Below are 21,457 nucleotides of genomic sequence, written 5' to 3'. Positions count from 1 at the left end.
GGCTTCCTGGCGAATGCGGTCCTCGTTCTCCCGTTGTATCCGTTCTCTTTCAGCTTCTTGGCGTCTGCGGTCCTCAGTCTCCCGTTGTAGTCGTTCTCTCTCAGCTTCTTGGTTGACAGGATGATTTTCTCGATGCAGATTCCTAGGAACAACTCCCAACAAATTTGCCTTTTGTTCAGGCGTTAGTAAATTTGGATTGGAAGGCAAATTCTCCCATGCGACTTGATTATTACCTGGATTACCTTTTTTATTATCGTTATTTCTTTTTCCGGACATACTCGATTACCGCGGGCGTTTCATAATTGAAATCCCACTTCTGACACCAAAATTTATTGTTTATGTTACGTCTAACATGCAATACAGTCTCTTATTTTGAGTCAAGACACTTAAGTCCTTTACTCGGGCGACGGAGACCTCGTCGTTACGGTAATGAGTATGAAATAGTAGTCAATATCAGGAATTATTTTAGAAAAATAATAATAAAAGAACTAGAACTTACAATTGGTTATGTTATTTTTATTCAGCTTCAGTTGTACAATTAAATTGTTGTTGTTGGTTGGAAGGCCGTTTATTATTATAAATCGTTTGATAAACCAGGTAGAGATTTCACGTTTAATTTCTATTCGATTTGTACCCCTGGGTTGGTTTCGCAGTTTAATAGTGTTGGAGAACTGAGAAACTCGCAAAATAATTTCTTAACCCGACGCACAGTATTTAAAAGAGGTATCGTGACGAAATTTAAGCTCGACGAAAATTAATAAGACTGGACGACTAATAAGACTGGGCTGTTAATGAGACTGGACAACTAGACCGAAAATCGCGAGTTTATATAGACTAGCTAATGAGGGGGAATGGCATGAGTCACGGCCCGTGTCCTGGCTAAGATGCGAACCGTGCCAACTTCTAATTTTTATGAGCTCCTGGTGACTTCTAACGAATTTCTCCTCCTGCGGTTTTTATTTTGCACGTGCGGTAGCCAAGGTTAAAGAATAAGAAAAATATATAATTAATATTTAAATTATATCTTTTAAATTTTCAGTTTTTAGTTATTTCCCTTCATAATAAATATTTTTAATATGGATGTAAGTTATTCAGGGTTCATTATTTCCCTTAAAGGTACATGAAGGTTGAATTCCGCAGAGTAATATCGCTCGTAACTATGGATCACGAGTGGAAGCAAATAAGAAAGAATTATACATAAAAAAAAATCATTAATATCTAAATTATATCTTTTGATTATTAAGTAACCTGTTTTATATAAAATGGTTTTATTACGGGGCAAGTTATCTGAAAAGTTCAGTCTTCCCTTGGAAGATTGATAATTATGCAATTATAGTGTAAGAAGGTTCTGGAAACGTCACCTTGGTTGGTCAAATATAAATTTGCCCTTGACGACATACGTCATCTTAGCTTAGCCTCCAAGTTGGCGATTGGAGGGGGCGCTATCTGAGGGATACCGCTCAGCACCAGGATGGTAGCGGGATTGCTCGGGCCTCTACGAGAGTGCAAATAGTGGGGATTCCGAGGGATAATGTCGCACTCATTGGATTAGAAAAAGAGTTCTAAGCGTTGGGGGGACCACCGGTCGTGGTCGGGAGCCAATAGAATAAAAGAGTCATTTGGTAATTAAAAACGGAGCACTTGGTGGGTCAAGCAGCCGTCTTGTCCGCGGCACGCGTCATCCGGCTTGACCTCCAAGTTATTAGATGGAGGGGTGACATCTTGGGGGGCATCGCCCGGTATCAGGAGTAATAGAGAAGCCGCTCGGTAATTAAATTGAGAGCTCTTGGTGACGGCGAGCATGATGTCAAATCCGAGATTTTTATAGCTCATAAATCACGCAGCTGCGGGTTCCCGAATTGGAATAGAGAAATAAGGAAACTAGAGGACTAACTCTGATGTTTTTTTTAGTCTTACCCGTGAAATTGGGGTTCCCCTCTTGCCCCTCTCCCTTCAGCGTCGTGAAGAACGAGAGCAAGTGTACCTAGTGTATACATGGATTTGAACATGATATTACCTTTATGAACTATAATATTTTTTATGGACTTATGCTGTTATATTTCAGATGACCATGAAAATGTATATATTTCCCCTATATGTATATATGCGGACGCTCCGGTTTTTTTTCTTACGGTGTGAGTACATATGTACATACATACAACATATGCATTCAACACATGTGCATATATACACATATATATATATATATATCTATATACATATAAATACATACACACATATATACACCGCATATACACAGATATATGTGTGTTACTTATAACCTCTTGCTAAGAGTTTAGTGTATTAGTAGTATTTAAGTATTAGGACTGCAGCTAGCTGCTATCACGGTATAAGATATATATATTATAAAAAGAAATATAATGAATGTGTTCATGGGAGATCGGTTTTTTTGTGTTCTCTACCCTGGTCGTAACATTAAACAACAATATTTCATAATAAATAATTTGAATTCAAATTCAAATTTAAAAATCATCAGCCGTAATAATGGTCATTTGCTAATTAATTAATTTATGCATAGCCAGATGGCATAGCATGTACGATTTTTAATAAATTGATTGACAGCAGGAATAAGACGTCGTGACGTCACACCCCCACTGTTAGTTATTTGTCATATATTTTAATATATGACAAAATTAAAAAAAAATGTATATATATTTTCTTATTCATATATTTGTATGTATATATTAATTGTTGTTAACATTCATAATTAAAATATACATATGTTATTTTATCATTTTTGTGATTATTATTAATTATTTATTTATTCTTTTTTCAGTAATTTTTTTTTTATATTTCATATTTATATCTATTTTATTATTATTTTTTTTAATATTCGCTCTTTTTTTTTTATTAAGAAATTTTTTTTTTTTTTTTTTTTAGAATAAAGAATATATATTTTTTTCATAATTTAGTTTTATTTCATACTTACTTTTTGTTTAGTTTTATAATTTTCCTTATTTTATATGGTTTTATTAGTTTGCTTATTATCATTATTATTATTATTTTTCTTTTATAAAAATAAGTTTTTCATTGTTTTATACTTACTCTCTTTTTATTTCGTAAATAATCAGAACTGAAAAATTCCTATTTTTTTTTTTTTTTTTTTTTTTTTTAATATTTAACCTCTTTTTTTTTTATTTGGATAAGGATATGTTCATTTTTATTTTTATTTTTTTGTTTATAGTTTTAATTAATACATTGTTTATTGCATAATAAAATATAATTTTTTTTTTTTTTTTTTTTTTTTTTACAATACATAAATTTTATCATAGAAATGGTATATAATAGATTATATAAAAAAAACATTAAATGATTGTTCATTTACTCCCCTTTTTATTTTTTATTTTTAATGAAAATAGTAATAATAAAATTTTTTTAATTATTTTCACCCCATGGTTCGTCGATATACAAAAAGACTTTATTAAACAGTTCCTCTTCTCTCCACAAGAAAATTTGCTTGCAGAGATCGCAATTTTTAGCTGGTTGAACTTCAAGCAATATTTCCTGACAATGGTCGCAGTTTAACTTTTCATCCAAACTTATTTTGTGAAGTTGGACAATTCCCTCATATTTTTTATATTCTTGATCCTCATCATTAATTACTAACTCCACAAAACACGCGATGCAAATTTTCTCTTCATTAGCTTGTCCCTTATTTTTAATAAGAACACGATTCACACTTCCTTTTCTCTTAACACACACAAATCTTCAAATTTCATTGAAAATCATCGGAACTTCATCGGGATCAATGTTTCTGATCTTGTCCAATTTGACGTAGTTAGGTCCATTTCTTCGATTTTCTGCCATTATACCTTGATTTATTAAAAAAAAAATAAATGTACATAAAATTACTTGTTACAAGCAACAATGAAACCCATTTTTTATTTTATTATACATAAATATAATAATTATTACCTTTTTTCTCTTTTTTTTTTTTTTTGAATAGATTTATTTACTTATTATGTTTTAGTTGTTGGTGAATTATTATAAAAATTTAGATTTGCGGTTATTTATTATTATTACTATTATTTTTTTTTTTTTTAACTTATGTATATGTTTATCATAAACATATATACTTTTTTTTTTTTTTATAGCAACTAAACGCGTATTTTGGTTCTGACTGTTAGATATTTAATGAAGTATCTTTTGCAATTTACTTGGGCTGTTACCAGTCAGTAACATCCCTACTCAAAATTTTTTAAAAAGAATTTATATGCGGAAGGGGTGTCATATGAGTCCCTTTCGCGATAACGTGATTTATGCGTTGGTTTTAGCATGCATTCCAATGACATAAAAATTTAACATGTATTAAATATTGAAATAATATTTAATGGAATATTTTTTTTTTTAGTAATAATAAAAATATTTATAAATTTTTAGATATATATGTATATATATATGAATAATTTTTTTTATAGCTCATTATTTTTTGTTTAGTTTTCTCTTTTTTTTTTTTAATTATGTAATCTATTTCTATTACTTTTTTATTTATAATTATTGATTATTCATATAGTTTTTAATTACTTTAATATGTTGAATATATATATATATATATATTGCATATGATTTATATAAAGAATATGTATGAATATATATATATTATATATATAGATATAGATATATGTAAAAATTTAAATTTCGCGACGACTGCGCGCGTCGCTACCCTCCCGCGCTAAGAACATTACCAGCGCAAAGATGGTAATGCATCGATTATTTATCCAATTACAGAAAGCTACCTTGAGAATAATCGATAAATAAATATATATATACTTTTCTATTAAGAATTACTTATAAAATTTATTATATTTAATTTCTTACGTATTTTTATATTGTTTGAATTTATTTTTTTAATAATAAATTGAAATATTGATTAATATTTAAAGATTATTTTTTTTATGTAAATCCTTAGTTATTATTTTTCCTATTATTATTTATTTATGAATTTTCTTTCTTTTTTCGTTTTTAATATTTTTTCCTCTCTTTTTTTTTTATTTTCCTTTTTTTTTTGTTATATATATATATTTATTTAATAACAATATTTATGACAATAAAATTTAATTTTTCTTAACACTAAATTACACATAAATATCAATGAAATATTTATTTTCTAAAATGTCGCGATAGTTTACCCAAGTATTCGCACAATCTTCACAAATATATCCCGGTTTTTGATATATTAACACTTCACCGCATTTGATGCAATTTCCCGAAATTTTATACGGATATAACCGATGCCAGTTTTGATTGCAATATTTAAATCTTTTTGTAAAAATCATTGGACAGTCTTTTAAACAATTTTCGCACATAGATGCGTTGTCAAAATCATTGTGATAAAACTCTTTTACTATTTCTCTCGGCATGGTACAATATGATGTTATCAAACTTGCGTAGAATTTTAAATTTCTTCCAGGAATTCTGGTATGTGGAATTCCGTACAATGCATCCAATTCTTCATCTTCTTTCATTTGTTTAAGTACTCCGGCAGGAATTTTCATCTGTAATAACACTTTTAATTTTAAGTATCATCACTAAAATTATAAAATTAAAATAATTAAAAATTTTTTAAAATTTGTTAGTCACAAGTTGTTAGTATTTTTAGAATAGAGTTTAAAATTTAGTTTATGAGGATAAACGGAACATGCTAGTTGTTTTTTGAATAGTTCTTGCTTCATTATTTTCTTCTTCATTTGTTGGTAAACTTGGATAAATTTTTTCATCTGTTGATGGTGCTGATGGTTCAGTATTTTCAATAGTTGTTTGAATTTCTTGATTTTGGGTTGGTTGTCGAATTATAACTAATTCAACATTTTCATCATTGTTTGAATTTGTATTATTATTATTATTAATACTTTTATGAATATTCTTGATGTTATTTTCTTGTGCTCTTATTAAAATGTAGTTAGTACAGGCATCCCAAAATGAAAAACACAAATAAAAAGAACATCCATGAGTTTTTCGAATTTGAAAAGCATGAAGTAATGTGTCAAATGAAAATTTTACTAGTCGTATAATCATAATTATACTAAATATTCCCGCACTTGCAGATCCAAAAATTAAAAATTTTCCCCATGTTTTTTCCCATGCTGAATCAGCTAATTTTTGTAATGCATTAGTGTCAAATAAATTTAATATTGATTCACCTTGATTTGCAAAATGCAAACCATCCATTCCTCTAGCAATATTGCTTAAAATTGCTGGTTTTTCTACTGGAGACATAATTCTATGTCTTAATTTGTCGAGATCTTGTTCAGAATAAATTCCACTTGTAGCTAAAAATTTTGGAGAAGTATATTTCCATGTTGGTTTAGTTAATGGTTGAATTTTATTTGGTGGTAAAACTTCAACTGGATTAGGTGTAAATTTGTACCATGATCCATCTATTAAAAATAAAGGTGGAAAAAGTGGATTGCAATCAATCTGAGTACCTTTTCTTACTAAAATTCTTGTTTTTGGAGTTAAAAAGTAACTGTCATTTCCTCTTTTCACTGGTAATTCGTTATAACACTCACTTCTTGGGTAAACTGATACTTCAACAGGTATGCACTTTACAATGTTTATCGATTCACCTGACATTATAGCCATATAACCTGGTCCTTTCATATAATTATAAGCAAACTCGTCTGGTTTACTTGACGCAATTGATAACAAATTTTTTAAAGTATTACGTTCTAGCATACAACGATGAATTAACACATCATAATATAATTGTTTAATTTGTTTTTGTATAAATTTTTCTACATATACAAACTTAGAATTAACATACGCAAATAGATCTAAATTTTCTATTGATATTTCATTATTTAACATTAAATCATTCTTTGATGTTTCAAAGATAAATAATTTAGGATGTTCAGTTCTGATTATTTTATAGCCACAAATAATTTCAACATTTGTGGTAGTTAATGCAAATGTTATTCCATTTGATTCTAAAGAATAAATAATTTCATGTTTATCTGAATTTTTCTCAGATGTTTTATTTACTTTACCCGTGTATAAAACCCCGAAATTTTGAAAATCACATTTATGTGATGGAATATAGTCCCAAAAAGTATAACCTCCCTCTAAATCCAAACAAGATAAATCAGATAAAGTACATGTTAAACCTGATTTTAAATAAATTTTATCATTTTCATATTTAACTTCCGCGAAATATTCTTGTATTGTAATTTTAAAAACCCCTTGAACGACAATATCGCTCCAACTTCCATAAAAATCCGAATAACTTCCTTTATTACACGTTCCATCATTACCGATTGACCCTGCGAGTGTTGCACCACGCGTAGTTGTGCTATTAATTTTTAAACCGGTTACAAATAATGTACCGAATCTATATGATCCCGATTTATGAATATCTAAACATCTTTCTTTCGAAATTTCTTCAATATATTCCATACGCCCGCTATGTACTACTGACATATGAGAATAAGCCCCGCAATGATAAATATTTCGATCTACTTCGATTTTACATTGAATGACTTTTGTTAACGAATATTCTTTTAATTGTAATAATTGAATAAACGGTTCTGTTATATTTATTTCTTTAGGATGAATATCACAATCTCCCACCTCTGTAATTGAAATTGTTGTTGAATTTGATGAAAATTTCCCGCAATCATACCCAATAATTCCACTCGCTGATGATGACCATAATAAAATAAAATAAATCACAAAAGTGATATTGAAAATCATCTGTAAACATAAATTAATTAGAATTTTCTTCATCGCTATTTTTCTTTTGTTTACGTGTTTTTTTAATTGGTGTAATTTCTGGATTTATAAATGAATATCTCAATCGATTCATGTGAACTATTTGAATTCTTTTTTCTGTTTGAATTTTTACGTTTCCTTTACCCAAAATTTCGAGAATTTTGTGTGGTCCAGAGTAATGATCTTTTGTTTTACCTGGATTTGGTCCACTTTGTAAAAATACATATTGACCTACTTTTAAATTTTGTGGATTACAATGTTTATCATAATATTTTTTAGATTTGTGTTTAGCGTCAACTAAATTTTGATAAGCTAATAGTCTTATCCCATGTAATCTTGTGATTAAGTCAATTAAATAACCTTGCATTGTAGGTAATTGCTCACATTCTCTTATTGGTTCGCTAGAAGGTAATCTAGACTGTTGTCCAAAGACAATAGCATAAGGTGTATTTTTAATTCCTTCATGATAACTTGTATTGTATGAAAATGTTGCTAACTCAATCCATTCGTCCCACTCTTCATCAATGGATGAGTAGTGTTTAAGGTATTCGTTTAATGTGTGATGTGATCGTTCTAATGAACCGTTTGATTGTGGATGATAAGCTGTAGTTTTAAGTTTTTTAATACCGAATCTTTTTGCTACGCATTTTAAAACAGCACTTAAAAAGTTACGACCTTGGTCTGTAAGAATAATTTTTGGCGGACCAAAATAACAAATAAATCTTTTGACAAAAGCAGTTGAAATTGTTGTAGCTAAAGTGTTAGGTAATGTTTCTGCGATACAAAATTTAGAAAATAAATCTTGAATAGTTAAAATATATTCATTTCCCCTTTTAGTTTTTTGTTTTGCCCCGACAATATCCATAGAAATTTTCCAGAAACAAGCAGCTGGAGTATCAGTAATAACCATAGGTTCCCTGTGTTTTATACGAACTAATTTTTTTAATTGGCAATCTAAACATTGTTGAATTCTACGTTGAATATCATTTTTCAAATTTTCCCAATAATAATCTTTTTTAATTCTTTGATAAGTTTTAGTTACCCCTTTATGACCCCCGATTGGTGATTTATGCATTTCATAAAAAATTTCATCTCTTTTTTCGATAGGAACATAAATAATTGTGCCCAAACAGATTATTACTTTAATATCAGTTCCGTCAAAAACATTTTTTAATTCTGTTATGACATTATTCCACGGTAAATTTTCAATGTTTTCACTTTTTGCAAAACTTACTGTTTTCAATTTGAATTTTTCTAAAGTTTCTTTTAAATTTTCAAAAATTGTTTTTAAATTTTCAATTAAAATTACAATTGATTCTTTTTCTTTTTCACGAATAGGCAAAGCAAAATAATATTTATTTTTAATTTTCTTTTCAACTACTTTTCCTAACTCTAAATTTTTAAATGTCGGTAATTTATTTATTTCTTTTAATTTAACTGCGCCATTATCGCATGGTTCACCATTGGTGCTAATAAAATAAGCTAAATTATCTTTTCTGAAATGAAAATAATCTTTAATATCAACTATATTACGAATATTTCCCGCTTCTAAAATTTCTTTAATATCAGAATCACTATGATCTGATGAATCATTTTTATTATTGTTTTGTTCATTTATTATATTTTCAATATTTTCATCTGAGCTTAAAGAACTGCTCACACTTTCTTGATTTAATTCTTGATCTTTTATTTCTTTCCTTTTCTTGATTTGTTTCACTTTTTTCTTGCGCTTAATAATTCTTGGTGATTTGTAATTTCTTCGTCGGTTGAATCGTTATTTTTATCACTTACTTTTTTTTGTATTTCATTTTTGTTTTTGTTTAAATTTTTATTTTTATCAATTTCATTAGTTGTTTTAGTCGTTGGTTGTGGTGTGGTTTTTATTTCTTGTTTCTTTGCTGCAGCTCTTGTTGTTACTTTGATTTGTTGAAATTCTTCCGTTTCGATTGGATTTCTTGACAAAGCATCAGCAACATAATTTATTTTACCTGGTTTGTAAATAACTTTAAAATTATATTCTCCTAATTTTAATCTCCATTTTAAGACTCTTGTGTTTACATCTTTTGCCTTTTGAAACCAAACTAATGGTTTATGATCTGTAACGAGAGTAAATTCTTTACCATAAACATATGGTCTAAATATTTTTACACCAAAAACAATAGCTAATGCTTCTTTTTCATATGTTTCGTATCTTATTTCAGCGTCTCTCAATACTCTTGAAGCGTATGCACATGCAGTATCTTCTCCGATTTGTCCTTGTGATAAAACTGCTCCGATTACATAACCCGATGCATCAGTGGTAATAATAAATGGCATTGTAAAATCAGGTGTATTTAATACAGGTGGTTCACATAATTTGTTTCTTAATATTTCAAAAGCTTCTTGAGTTTCTTTATTCCATAAAAACTTGACATCTTTTTGAAGTAATTTTGTCAATGGTTTAGCTATTTTTGCAAAATCTTTAATAAATCTTCTATAATAATTAGTAAAACCCAAAAATTGACGAACTTTTTTCTGAGTAGTAGGAACTGGATATTTCTTTGCAGCTTCAATTTTACTTGGATCAGGTCTGATAGAATTTTTACTAATTAAATGACCTAAATAACAAACTTCTCGTTTGAGGAATTTGCATTTATCTGGTTTTAGTTTCAAATTTGCTTCTTTTAATCTTTGAAAAACAATTTTTAATCGTTCGATGTGTTCCTGTAAAGTTCTTGCAAATAAAATTATATCATCCATAAAAACATATAATATAACACCAATTAATCCTGAAAAAACATCTTCCATTAATGCTTGAAATGTTGCTGGGCCATTTGCTAGGCCAAAAACCAATCTTAAAAATTCAAAATGACCTAAAATAGTAGAAAAAGCAGTTTTATGTTGATCTTTTTCCTTCATTTTAATTTGATGAAAACCCGATGATAAATCTAGAACAGAATAATATTCAACTCCACCCAAACTATCAATTATATCAGTTATATTTGGTAGTGGATATGCATTTTTAATCGTCTTTTCATTTAACGCTCGATAATCGATTACCATTCTCCATTGTTTCCTTCCTTCAGAGTCCGGTTTCTTTGGAACTATCCAGACTGGACTGTTGTATGGTGACCTTGATTCCATAATAATATTATTTTCCAATAATTCTTTAATTTGTCGATTGATTTCTTCCTTTAAAGCATAAGGAATTCTGTAATTTTTAATATTAACAGGTCTTTCATCTGTAGTCAAAATTTCATGTTCCACTCTATCTGTTGCTGGTAAATATTCACCTGGAAGGTGAAATCTTTCAGTATTATCTTTGATTAAATCATAAAGAGATTCTTGTTCGGTTTTACTTAAATGTTTTACATTTAACACTTCTTTTATTTTTTCAAAACGTGATTTATTTTTATTTATAGCATCAGTATCACGTGAAGAGTGTCCTGTGGCATCTTCTTGATTCTTTTCTTCGTTCTCACGAGCATTGTTGATAACTAATACTCGCTGAGCATATATAATTTCTTTATTATATTTATTGATCGACTCATGTAAATTGTAGTCTTTATTTTCAATATTGTAATTGGAGTTTACCTTTGAATTTTTTTCTTGATTGTTATCTTGCTTGATTGTATTTATATTTTCAGATTTTTCTTTTAAATTTTCCTCATTTTCAGGTTGATTATTATTTATTTTATTTTTGTTAAAAGTTTTAGTAGTTTCTTTGTTTATTTTCACTTTTATTTTATTTTCTTCTTCTGGTTCTTCTTCTTCTGATTCTTCTTCTGCTTCATCGTCTGAATCGTAGTCGGTATCGCTTCCATAAATATTAAAATTCTGGAATCCCATAGCCATTATTTGATGCATATCATCATCAAAATCAGATTCTTCTTCATTTTCAATTTTCATTATTATTTCTTCATCTGTTTCTTCATTAGTTTCTATTTTTACTTTATGAACTTCTTTTTCGTTTTTTATTTCTTCTTTCATTTCTTCTTTCTCGTCTTCTTTTATTTCTTCTTTCTTCATTTCATTTTTTTCTTCTAGATTTTCTTCAGTTGTTACAGGATAAATTTTATCTTGAAAATTTATTTTATTATTTTGCACTAATTTTTCACAATTAAATGATTGATTTATTGATTCATCAGTATCATAGAAAAAATATTGTTTATTATTTATTTTAATAACGCGATCTTTATAGCAAATTTGGACTTTCGCTTCGTCAAAGAAATTCGAACCCAATATTCCCGATTGCTCGATTGGAAAATCGTCAGGAACTATTAAAAATTTAATTTCTAAATCAAGAAAATCTAATTCAACTTCACCCAATGCTTCAACTGGAATTTCGTTAATTCCAAGTAATTTTATAGTTTTAGTTTTATCTAGAATTGCCCCTTTTGGACAAAAACTTTCTTTTAAAATATTAGGACCGCTACCTGTGTCTAGCATTACTGAAATTCGTCCGACATTAGGATTTACGCTATATCCTAATAAAATTGTTGGACTTTTATTATTTTTATTTAAATTAATTTGTTCAACGCGAGTTTCTTTTTTATCGCTAATAGTTTTAAGTGGAATTCTATCAAAAATACCAAAATGTGAATTAGAGGTTGAAGGATGATTTTCTTTAATTTGTTTTTCTTCATCATTTATTTTCTTCCAACAATCTCTAATTCTGTGACCCATTTTTTTACAATAATCGCAACTAATAATTTGTTTAGGACAATTATTACTTGAATGTTCATGACTACCACAAGTTAAACATTTATTAAAGTTTTTAGAATTGTTATTTAAAAATTCGTGTTTGAATCTACAAATTTTAGCAATGTGACCAGATCTATTACAAATTTGACATCTTTCAACATTTTGACTTTCTCTAGAATTTAATAATTTAAAACATTTATCAGCAGTATGACCTGCTTTATCGCAAAATTGACAAATTACAGTTTGTCTTAAGTTTGATTGTTGATTAAAATTTTTATTATTATCAAATTGTTTATTTTGAGAGTAAAAATCTTGTTTTTGTTGGTAATTAGATTGATGTGGTTTTTGAGAATTATTGTGTTCGCGATTGACTTCGTCGCAAAGAAACACGGGTTTTTCAATTCCCCTTCGTTTTATATTTTCGAATTCACTTAATTCTTTTCTAAATTTAATTTTTTGTTCGATTTTAATAGCTTCATTAAGTGTATTTTGAAAATTATTATTTAAGGTTCGAATTTTACTTTCGATTTCAGGATTAAGACCATTTAAAAAACTTTCTACGGCTCTTCGTTCAACTTGTAGTATATAAGCATCGTTTTCTACTTGTGTATGTGTTCTTTTGTGTACTTCAACTAATTGTGCTGCAATATCACAAATTCGATTAGAATATTTTAAAACAGATTCCCTGTCTTTTTGATAAACGCGACCCAATTCACCCAATAATTGCATTTCTGTTTTATTTAGGGCTGCTTTTCCCCTTAAGAAGTCATAAAATTCTTGTTTTGTATTTACTGTTGCACAGTTTATAGATTTTCTTAAATCGCCTTTTAATTTTTTTCGCAATAATTTAACCAAATTAAGTTCAGCATCTTCCGGTAAAGAATTAAAAGCTTCATTACAAGCAGTTATAAATTCTGTAAGTGTCATATTTTCACCATCATATTCGGGTACAAATTCCAACGCGTCACGTAAAGAAATAGATTGATTTGCTGACAGAGCCATTGCTACCGGTTGTTCGTTATTGATTTGATTAATATTGTTATTGTTATGGTTATTGTTATTATTCAAGATACGCTCATCATTTAAAAGTGCATTGTGTGGGTGTTCATTTGTAGAATTAACTTCAGAATGTTGTGCAGAATCATTTGTTTGATTGTCATGTGTATTTACTTCTTTATTTTCTTCTGAATTTGAGGGTGATTTTTCAAACGATTCAGTAGAATTTTCAATATTAGAATGATGATTAGATTCAGAATTATTTTCATTAGGATTTTCTTCAATACTTTCATTAGTTAGTTGGTTAGTACTATGTAAATTATTATTTTGAACAAAATTTGAATAATTAAGTGAAATCGAGGTATCTTTGAGAGAACGTCTTCCACTAGGACGATAAGGATTTTTTTGTTTTTCAGTGGATGAATCTGGATTTTCTCCGGAAGGATCCAGATTGATATCTATATTATTTTCTTTTGCAAATTTCCGAGTAACTATTCTATTTGACATAGGAAATCATTTTTCCTTTGAAATAAAATTATTTCAATTATTTATTTTAATTTAAATTGATTTAAATTTGAATTTTTAAATATTTCTTTTTCTTTTTGTAAATTAATTAATTTCATCATTATTGATTTTAATTTTTATTATTTTTATTAATAATCAACAGCATCCTTATGTATCCCGGACGAGCCCCCAAAAATTTTTAATATATGTTACGTCAAAATAACACATATTAATAGTTGTGCTCCTGTTTAGCCTTCGCCGAGCGAAATAACTGGGACGGAGCTATAAGGATGACTGTTTATTATAAATAAAATTAAAATAAAAATACTTACTTACGGTTCGTTGTCTAAGAGATAATTAAAATTATTAAAAATTAAGTAAAATAAAATTTAATTAATTTAGTAAAATAATAAAAGCAAAATTAAAACAACTTCCAAATTTATTTAAATCAAAACAATTATTTAAAAATTATTACAAAACAAAATTAAATTTGATTTAGACAATTAAATGCGGTTTACAATTTTTAACGCTTTATAAAATGATTTAGTTCTCGATTTCACTTGTTATTTAATTTATTTAAACAATCAATTTATTATTTAAATTTATTATTAATTATTTATTTAATTAAATTGTTACCTTGATCTATTTGATGATTATTATTATTATCAACAATTATTTATTTGATTTATTATTTATTATTCTTCCTTCTCAACCCTTGATAATTGATGTAATTTTATCAATATTGAATTTTATTTATTAAATGAATTATATTTAAATAATTCAAATTAGATTTGATAATCGATGGAATGTTTATCAAAATTATTTATTTATTAAATGAATTACTACTTTTGAATAATTCAACAATTATTTTAAAAAAACTTCTGAATTATATTTTAATAATTCAGTTTATAAACAATTAAATCACCATTATTAATGATTTAATAAAATTAAGGACTTTGCCTTTAAATAATTAAAATTTCGTCAATGACGAATGAGCTCACTTAGGAAACTGAAATCTTTTTCGATTTCCAGAAGAGCTGTTACCAGGTAGTAACATCCCTTCCAATAATTATTTAATTATACCAATTATTTCATTGGTCATAATTGAATCAATATTTTTTTTATAATTATTATTTATATATATATATTTTTCATGATTTCCAATGCAGTTAGCAACACGCATAAAGCATTGGAGTCGAATTCATAAATCAATATTTATTGATTCTTATTTTTCTCTTTATTGCAATATATTCTTTTATTTATTTAAACATTTTTAATTTATTTCATTTTTAATTATTAATAACTTGTTTATTAATAATTATTATTTAATTATATTTTATTATATCATTTCATAATTTCATTTCATATTCATTTTTTATTTCATTTCTTTATTAATAAACATATCATTAACAATTAATTTTATTTCTTTTTTTTTTAACAACAAATATCTTTATCTCTCAAAGATATTTCAAAATTCATTTCATATATATTTTTTTTTATAATAATAATTTCATTATTTTCATTTCATTATTTCTTTTCATTATTTCATATTTCACATTCATAATTTTTTATCATTTCACTATTTCATTATTTCTTTACTTATTCATTTATTTATAAATTTCAATTTTTATTATTAATTATAAAATATAATAATTTGAATTTATATTCAAATTTTATAAACATTTATTTTTCATCATTTGATATTTTATTATTATATTTATTTATATTTATTAAACAACAATATTTCATAATAAATGATTTGAATTTAAATTCAAATTTAAAAATCATCAGCCGTAATAATGGCTGGAATTCATTTGCTAATTAATTAATTCATGCATAGCCAGATGGCATAGCATGTACGATTTTTAATAAATTGATTGACAGCAAGAATACGACGTCGTGACGTCACATCTGTAACCAAGCTGATTGTTCGAAGCTTAGAACACGATGAACTCTTACGAGTCCCATACTTAACTGAATACACTGCTGTTAATTCTTATAATGAATAACATATCTTTCTTTTGAATATAAAGTAGTAATTAATTTAGATTGCTTGCTGTTTGGTGGTGCAAAATGCTCAGGACATAATGGTAGATCTTTATGCAGATCATAAAGCTCTATCGGATATTCTAAATCTACTTCTAGTATAAAACCTTTGGATTCGTTCGAATTAAAAATAATATCTATATTGTCTACAGTAACATTGTCAACCCATTTAAATGACTTATACGGTAAGGACATACTCATTGCAGCTCCATATATATTATTCACATCAAAATACATTAAATAAGATTCAGGGTTATTTGAATTAAAGTCATCACCCATAAATCGATTATTAGCCACAGCATGACGATTCGTGCACTGTGATACACCACCTCTTATGCCTTTTTCTATAAATAATACCATTTCAGCATCATCCAGCAGTTCTAATTGAATACCAGTGAGCTTTAACATAGCATCAATGGCTAATCCTGGTGCTGTATAGTAATGAAGTGGATCTAAATTATAAGTATTACAACAACTTCGTCGAAAATTTTCAAAAAAATCAACTAATAATAACACATCGGTTTTTAAATGCAAATCAGAATATTCACCAAGTGTTTTAATGATAAATTTACTCCAAACTAATTTTGCATGATCATAATCTTCATCAGATATTATTATCATTCAGTTTAGAATAAAAAAACGATTTCTGAGGCAATTTATCCTCATTTAACTTCACTATTGAATCTATGTACTCATACGGAAATACTCCTTTACGAGTGGCTAAACTAAACTGCTCATGATCAGGGTAATACATTCCTGTAATTTGTTTATCATGATCTGTAAGATATGATGCTAGTTTCTTGAGACCAGATGCCATAAATCGAAATGAGTCAATAAAACGCAATTCAACTAATGTATTTTCAATAGACTTTGTAAAAGATATATAACGTTCTTTATTAATGGGTATTCAAAACAGTAACTGAACCTTCAAAACCTGTCACTAATGATTGAATAATAAAATTCGGATCGTAACCTGTTAAGTTCTGAAAAATAATAGGTATTTTATGAGATTGTTTGTAATTTAAATTGCATGAATTATGCGCAGGTCCGCGATATTTTTCGGTGAAATGACAATGATCACGACATTTATTAGCATTAGAATCGATTATTTTTTTGCAAATATGACAATCTTTTGTTTCATTATGACATCTTCTTCCATCGGTATTGAGTGGAGTGAGGATGACAATGTCGACATTACATTTTTCAACGCATCAGTTAATGCTGAAAATAAATAATTTATAATTTAATTTTTTTTAATTATTACTTCGAATGCAAGTATCTCCACGAATACGAATTTAAATGAGTATCCAACCTTTTTTCAACTCTTCCTTAGTTACAAACTGAGGTGATTTATCAATACCCGAAACTTTGTTGGTTTATGTCACCTGATCTTTGGCATTTAAATGATCGTGCATGCAAAATGGCATTTGTCTTTGATAACGGATTTCGGCGTATATCACGGACAGAATCGTCATTTAATGACTCGGCATCAGAATTATTAGTTTGTTCCTTATGGAAAAATAAAAAATATAAACATTCATTGAAATAAATTCATGTGGTTATAAATATTTGATAATTTAATTCCATAGAAATTTTAATTTTTTAGAAGTACTATAGTCCAAAAATAGTTAAAATACATCAATTGTATTTTTTTTTTCTATAATACAATAAAGATATTACCTCTACTTTATTGTTTTCGTTGTATAAATACTCTTTGTCATCAAAATTAATTGATCCATCGGCTGTTTTCTCGAATAATTTCTGCCGCTTTGCTTTTGGGGATATATCACCACCGTCACTACTAATCTGAAATAAAAATGATTAATTTATTGATTGATTATTAACTATTTACAGTTTATCATTTGCATAAGTTATTAAATAACTAAATTGTGTTCGAATTTTATATATTTTGAATTACTAAATTTTTATTACCTCTTCAGTGAACAGATTATTATTGATATTCTTTCAAATTTTCAATTGATTCGCCCTTTCAATATCTTCATTTTCTGTGGTTGCTTTGTCATAAATACGTTTAGGTGATTGAATACCATCGAAAGCCTCGAGTTTTTTATTTAGTATAGCAAGAGAACCTGTAAAAATACAATTTCAAAATATATATAGTATAAATGTACATGTAAATATAAAGTTATCAAACAATCTGTAATAAAGTATTACCTGACACAGCAATTATTTTTGCATTGTAACATAACCATCCACCAAGTGGTTCTTTTGGTGAATCATGCCACTCTATGACAAACTTCATTTGGATCTTCCTCGTCGCTTTGAAATTTTTCATAGTTTAAATTTTTTATATGATCAACATTTATTCCACATGTGTACGTTTTGTCGTCAGCACCTCCAACCCTTTTTACGAGTGCCAAAAGTTTTTTACTAACATTATAGAGACAAAGTAAAATCAAATTGTAATATATTATTAATATTATTTTTATTTTTGTTAACTCATGCAATAAATGTCAATATATGTATTTATATTATTAATTTCAATGTATATAAAAATTGAGGTAAATGATACTGTTTCTTCAGTAGTTTTGATCCACCTTCTGTGTGAGCCAACAATGTCTCATGAATGAAATCTATTATATCATCAACCTTTTGATTCACAGCAATGTAAATTGAGACGAAAATAATGTAATTACCGTTAGGCAAAGTACATCTCGCTGCACATATGTCTCCCACATGAGATTGTGTTTGGCTAAAGTGCTGGGCATTCCTTAAGAAGGTATTATCATTGCCAGTAAGTACATGGTGTGAATCATTAACATTTTGATAAATGCAGACCCCACCCCCTCGATTAATGTGAGGTCGTCGATATTGCGGTATACACTTGAAATTTTCAATTTCAACTGATTCCTCATTGCGAAGCCATGTTTCTGATAACTAGGGCCGGGAATTTGGTTTCGCTAAAAAAGAGAGATAGAAGATGGGCGGAGCCAAGTTTTCTGATTGGCTAAAACTTTTCCCTAGATTTGGTATTTCTTTGTTCTCTGAAAGTGTTTTTTTTTTTTTTTTTTTGTAATGAATAAGAGCTATCACATTTATTATATTAATTTAGCTGTCAACGTTAGATATATTAAATGGGTTATTCATCAAAACATGGCTAGTTTCACGATCATCAATATTGTATGTAAGTCGTATATACATGTAGAAGGAATGACTTGAAATCAGTTTTAGTAGGTTTTTTTCCTTTATCGATACTGATTTTGAACGAATGATTGAACTGCCAGTAAATCTTTTAGGGGAAATTATTTTTTGTTTAAATAACTTTGATGGCCAGTTTTTCAAACCGGGTTTATTTTTATCTGGGTTTAAATGATTATTGCTGGTCTATCTATATATTATTAATGTATATTTAATAATGAATATAATCAATACTAGCAATATTGAAAACCAAATGAAAATAAACCCAGTTTGAAAAACTGGCCCCAATTGACACTTAAATGATATATAAATAAATTTTTTTTTTTTTCAAGCACAATTTTCGTACATTATCTGTTTCCAGGAACTAGAATAATAGTAAAGTATTATGAATCTTTAAGACCCAAATTTTTGAGTTAAATATTTTTTTTCAAATGTTTATTTTCAATCCGGATTGATAATCTTGATAATTATAATTAAAGTATACTTTTAGTACCAAGGTCCAATTTTTCAATCCAAGACTTTTTTCATTCGGGATGAAATTGTTATTGTTAGTGTATATATACACGATATTTAGTGAATATGTATACCTCTATAGATACATTGTCGATAGTTATTCAATCCCGAATTCGAGAAATTTCAGATTTCAAAATTGGCCTTGAGAGTTGGAATGGTTTTTGGTTGAACTATAATTTCTTATTCAACGTTTTACTTGACTTACGGTTTATTTAATTTCAGAAATGTATTATTTTCTACTATCTAGATGCAGAGAATTTTATTATTAAAATTATTCAAAAATTTTAGTTAACGGTCAAATATTTCCATATTCTAGAAAATTATCCCATCTGTTTAAGTAATTTTTAATAAAATTGAATTAATCCTAATAGCAGTTTGCTTTAGCAAAAGTTTACTTTCCAAAAGTTTCCTTGAATATTTCGTCAAATGTCTGTCAACTTCAGACTTTTCCGTTTTTGACGACGATTGCTATATAATTTCACGTAAATTTACTACCCGAGTTAGAATGCAAATTTACTTCAAAAGTTGACTAGAAAAAATTTGTCGTAAATTTTCAGGCAAATTGTTATGTCAATTTATTGTTAATTTGACTTGAAAAATTGTAAAGTATTTTTTTAACGTCAAATTGTAGACGTTTTTATGTATGAATTTGCTTACTTTCTGAAATGGTAAGAATGAACATTACCAATTTTTTTTCCTAGTAAAAAATTACCTTTAAATTGAGCAAAAATTAACCGCAAATTTTTATTTTCAATTTTTGCTGTTAAATTATCAGCAACCCATACAAAGTTTGGAAATCGGCCCTAGATCAGGCCATTACTAGGCCAAGAATGTCGATTAATGGCTCAGCAATGGCAATTTTTATTGGCCGATAAACGGCTTATAGCCGGAATGATAACGTCGGCCCATTAATGGCGCTCGACTATCAGCCGATTAATGGCAGCCAGCAATCGGCCAAGCAAGCAAATAAATTTAATTTTAAAAAATTGTTATTATTATTAACCTCGTAAAATTAATAATCATTAACGTTTAAATTATCTACGGGAGGTAAATGATGTGAAAAAAACTTGGTGGAAATTCTGCTGGACCCGGGCGCGAACTGTCGTCCTTCTGATTGCTGGGTCTGAATGATAACTACTGGACGAACCTACCAATGTTGAATTGATACTTTTATATGATCTACTTATTCATTTTGCTACAACCACTCGGTTTTATAAAATATATAGAGCAATTGAATTAATATTTTCAATCATTAAGAAAAAAAAATAATAATTTCGTACTATTTTGATTATAATTTCATAATTTTTAAAGATAAAGCTTATTAAATTTAATTGATTATTTATCGAGAATCCAGTTGAATTATCTTACTCTACCACTATTATTAAAAATGGCATTTACTTTAACAATTTACTATACTTATTTTTGAATTAAATTAATTTTTATAAGTAAAATGATAAAACTGCGAGTGTTGATTGCAAATGATAACGAACTAAAAAATATATTCATTGTTAGTTGTAACTAACTGTATTCGAAAAATTAAAATATTTATTAATTGAAACTTAGTTTAATTCAAAAATAAATAATTATTAATTAAAGGAAACTACAATAACAAGTTATTTGAATAATTAATAATTGATTGGTAGATTTTTTCATTTAACAAGAATCAATCATGGACCACTGATTCACCAACAGTAGCCCAAAGTTGCGAACCGATAATCGGCCAGTCATAAGTAGCCATTCATTGGCCAGCCATCGGCAGCGTCGTGTGTCTGGTGTTTCCTTGAAAGGGATTACGGGAAGTCATATTCTGATATGAAACCAGCAATGC

This window comes from Microplitis mediator, chromosome 3 (genome assembly GCF_029852145.1).
Source record: "Microplitis mediator isolate UGA2020A chromosome 3, iyMicMedi2.1, whole genome shotgun sequence".
In the NCBI taxonomy this organism is placed as follows: domain Eukaryota; kingdom Metazoa; phylum Arthropoda; class Insecta; order Hymenoptera; family Braconidae; genus Microplitis; species Microplitis mediator.
This window is presented reverse-complemented; position numbering follows the sequence as displayed.